Genomic DNA, 4,527 nt, shown 5'->3' on the forward strand with positions numbered 1-4,527 from the left:
TCCTGGTGTCTGTATTCCTCACTCTGGGATTTTTGGCCCAGCATCTGACAACCTGAAGCAAAAATACCATTTTTGATACAGCTGTCACAGAATTCACCTAGCAGTTGCAAGTTTTCTTTTCCTTCTTTTTTTTTCTTTTTTCCCAGTGAGCGATACCCATCTAGTGCCTGCAGTGGTTTCCAGATGCTGCAGCACAGACCAGCCATGGAATCCCTCACCCTATGGTGAGTGGCAAAGCTTCCCCAGAAGCCTCTTGCCAAAGACTTTATATTCAAACCAAAACAGATTCTCCATCGGCTGAGATGAATTTGCGATCTTGAATGTGTGTACAGACTAGGAGGAGAGGAGGGGGAATGTAGAAGGAGGTGTTAAGAAGATACGTGCAGTAGAAGAATGCTGGTGGCATACAGCATCCCAATATAGATTGTCATACACGTTCTGCCCTGCATTGTGGTGCGTGAGATGTTGTGTATGGTTACATTTGTATGCAGTCTGCCATTTTCATGAGGGCTGCCTTTTAAGTGCTGCAGTGAGGGAAGCACTCTTTTTCGTGGGTGAGAAACGATATGGAATAGTGGTATGCATCTCTGCACTTGTACTGTTGAGCTGAGAGTCTGTCAAGAAGCTAAGCATGAAGGAGTCTACATACTGATGATGAGCAGTGTAAGGGAGCACCTAGCTGCATCCAAGTTGTGTGCTAGAGATATTTGTTAGTTTTGGGGAGGGTATTTTTTTTTGTCATGTTTTTTGGACAATTGTTCCTCTTTCTGCAACAAAGGAGTTAACAGCCGCAGGCAGAGGCCTGTGAGGTGTCCCATACTCCCATACATACAGTGTGTTGTGCTCCCTCTGCAGCCAAGGACATCATAGAGTTAACTGTCTGGCCAGCACAGTAATGTGGTGGCACCCAGCCCCACCCTTCCTCTTCTTCCTCTTTGTTTCATGCCTGTTTTCCAGCAGGAAGTTCTCAGCTGCAGCTGCATGTTGCCTATGAGGATTTTTTTGTATTTTTAACGAGCTTACTCATTCCTGTGCAGTTTTTTTTTTTTTTTTGGTAGTTGAGAAAAAATGAACTTCTTGGTCTTGCTAAGCCAGAGTAGTAGAATGCTATGGTCAAAGTTACAAAGTAGCTCTTTGGTCACAGGGGTTTTGAATCAGGTCTGCATGCTCTTCTGGCCCAACTCATGGGATGTGTGGTTTTCAGTAACACGTCCATCTGCTCTTCTAATCAGAAGCAATTAATTTGTTATCTCAGTTTTAATTTAAGCTCCCTTTAATCAACAAAACTATCATCCCAGTCTACCCTGTCTTTTCCACCAGCTAGCATTAGTTCTCCAGCCTTTATCTGCCTTTCTCCAAGTTCAGATCTGCTGCTAAGACAATGTCTCCAATTGTGGCTGTATGCTCTAGCTCCCTTTCTTTGTTGGACAGCTGGCACTGGAGCAGAAGCCAGTTTATAACTGCATGATATTAAGTAATCAGTCTTTCACAACCCAGTCTTGCTTTTGAAGGTAGGCAGTTTGGCTCCCTTTGGATTCAAATCACATCTCTTATCTCTATCTGCCTATGGTTATTCCAGAAGAAAATGAGCTGAGGATGCAGCCAGACCAGAATTAGGAAAGGAGAGCTGAGCACTCATGGAGAGCAATCCAACCAGGCAAAGATGTGCCCAAGTGACAGTAGTAACAGGGGAAAAATTTAGGATCAAAGTGCAAGTCCCCTGCTTAAGTAAGGAGAGCCCTAAGGCAGCAAGGAGAGCCCTCGCAAGGGGAGTGGGAGTTTGATTCCAGGAGCAGGAGACAGGAAGGTGTGTTGTGACCTCTTAATAAATGTCACTGTTGTTATTCTTAAATAGCACTAGTCTGTCTTCTTCATAGGACAACTACAACTTGTCAGACATCTCAAATGGGGTCCCCTGAGCCCAGCTAGTCTCCAAGGTGTTATTTCAAGGGAGCTCTTGGCATTCCCCTGGGTCTATGTGCAGCTGGTTCTACAAAATGTGTCTAGGTACAGGGCATAGCTCAAAGCCAAAAAAAGTTAGGCTAATCCAGTTTGTTTCCTCAAAACTTTCTCATTACAGAAGGGAAAGGCCTAACCTACTCTTGTCTGAAAAAAACAGAGTTCCAGAAACAAACTCCCTACTTCAAATGCAATCCCCAGGTCCAGACTGAGGCTCAAAGATGACAGTCTGAGCAAGCATCAAAATCAGCAGCAAAGCTGGCTAAAGAGAAGCGGCCTGTGTGGCCACAGCACTGCCCTAGCAGTCACCCTGAAGAAAAGTTCCTTTTTCAATGTATAACAGCTTGCAGTGCCCAAGAGGTAGCCAGTGAATCTGTATAGACTAACCATCGATTTGCTCAAAATTAAGCATCTGTTTGCCTGATCAGATGTTTTTCTGAGGCTTGCTCAGGAGTCCCTGATGTCAGGACAGTTGTCATGACTTCTGATATCAATGCTGTAATGTTGCAAAAAACACAGGTTTTTGAAATATCTGAAGACACAATCAGGCAAAGGTCCTAAAACTCCCTGCAACCAGGATCTATTCCAGTTTCTAGTTGCTGACACAGGTTCCAAGAGCAACAGAAGATTCTGCAGTCACCTGGGAATCTGAGTCAGAGGTGCTGGTGAAGGGAAGAGAGACATTGTTTGGTGACTATGTTTCAGTGTCAGCTGGTATTATGATGAGTCTCTACTATCAAGCAGAAAAGTTAAACAGCAGTAAAAGAAAAACAAGAGAGGGCCCTATGTGTCAGAGCCCTGAATGCATTCCCTCCTTCTGGGGTTTGGGCTGCCTGGGCTCAGGGCCAGCTCTGATAGGCAGCTGTCTGACCTTGAAACTTGTGAAGAAAGAGCTTTCTGAAAAATAAAAGAAAAAAATGACAGAAGCCTCAGCAAGGGTTTCCTCTTTTCTCTGGGGAGTGCRTCAACTGTGGTCCTCATTCTTGGTCCCTGCCAAGCTCTATTGCTGCATGGTCCTGTTGTTCCTGACCCATGGATTTTGTTTCCTGGCTTGACCTCAGATCTGCCTGATCATGGTCACCAAGTCAGCTTGCCACGATTCCTGCCCATTCCTTCTGTGCCCTGACATTGTGTTTGAGACAGTTGCACTGAACTGAATCCTCTAATAAAAAATTATTCAGTGCTGTGGATGTTCTCGAGGAGTGTAATGTTTAACACAAAAGACTCATGGAGGAGTATTTAGGTCATATATTAGCCTAATACTGTAGCAATATGGCCTAAATATGTAGTACCACCTATGTAGTAACTGTAAGCAACAGTTAATGTAACTCACCTAGGTCCAAACCCAACCATAGTAAGAGCAGCTACTACTGTACGATGTAAAACTCCCTAAACAGACCACAGAGGTAAGGCAAGAAATGGAAAAGCTGGAGATGGGGAAAAGCAACTGCTGAAGTAAATAGAGGCATTGCTAGCTTCAAACTGGAAAAATTATGAAAGATAACTAAAACAGAACTTGCAAGCTGTCAGAACAAAAGGAGCTGAAGGTACCTCTCCCATAGCCCATCTCTGGGGTCCTTGGGGGATCAGTCTTGGTGAGGTCTCGTTAATGAGGCTTCTGTACCAGTGGCAGGTTTTGCAGTCAGGTACATCCCTGGAAGAGCTTGTGCATGACAGGACCAACAGGCTTTATTCAGTCTCCTCCCCATGCTTAACAATTGGGCAACCTCCTTCCAAAGGACAAACACCCAGTGCCAGTGGTGCAGCCCATTTACCAGCAATGCTTAGTCAGCCCAGACTGATTCAGTCTGAAACTCCTTCTTATTTCGCAGCTTTTCAGAGCACCTCTCTCAGACATGCAGAGCACTGATCACTGTTTTCCACAGATGCTAACTCTAGGCCCTTTTCAGATTCAGGGTGCCTCCCTTTTCCTCCTCCTGAGGCAAAAAAAATGAAGGCTTTTTTTTTTTTTTTTTTTTTTTTTAATAAGCTGCATCCATTCAGCAGTAGTGTCCTTGGAAGAAGTAGCAATTGTGAGAGCTACAACCCCTCACACTGTGTTTTGCTGTTCACATACTTGTATACCATCTTGTGACTACAAAAGCTTTAACTCATGGAGCAGTTTCAGATTTTGTTGATTTTTTTTTCCATAGCATTTATGAGAATTTATGATGCTTGTGCATTATCTATGGATCTATAAACAACCTAATTCAGCAGTTTTAATTAATCAGAAAAATGTCCAAGTCTTTCTATAAAGACTTGAAAAAGGCCATGGCACAAGGACTGGCTATTGTAACACAGCACAAGACAGATATTAAACTCAATTAACTGATCGAATGCTACATCATCCAGTGCAGGACACTGGGATAAAAATCACCATGTGTGCAAAGACCTGAACGTTGATGAAGCACCAAAGGAGCCCATCGAGGAAAAGCACCGAAGAAGCCCATCGAGGAGGCATCCCACCAACACTGGTGCTGGGAGGGGGGGGCCACAGGGTGCAGCCTCCAGTTCTGGGGAGAAAGGAAGAGAGAAAAGGGGAAAATGGAGAAGGGGGAAAGCAAAAAA

Source organism: Rhea americana, unplaced genomic scaffold, assembly GCF_003343005.1.
Source record: "Rhea americana isolate MKP2758 unplaced genomic scaffold, rheAme1 scaffold_469, whole genome shotgun sequence".
NCBI classification, from domain to species: Eukaryota; Metazoa; Chordata; class Aves; order Rheiformes; family Rheidae; genus Rhea; species Rhea americana.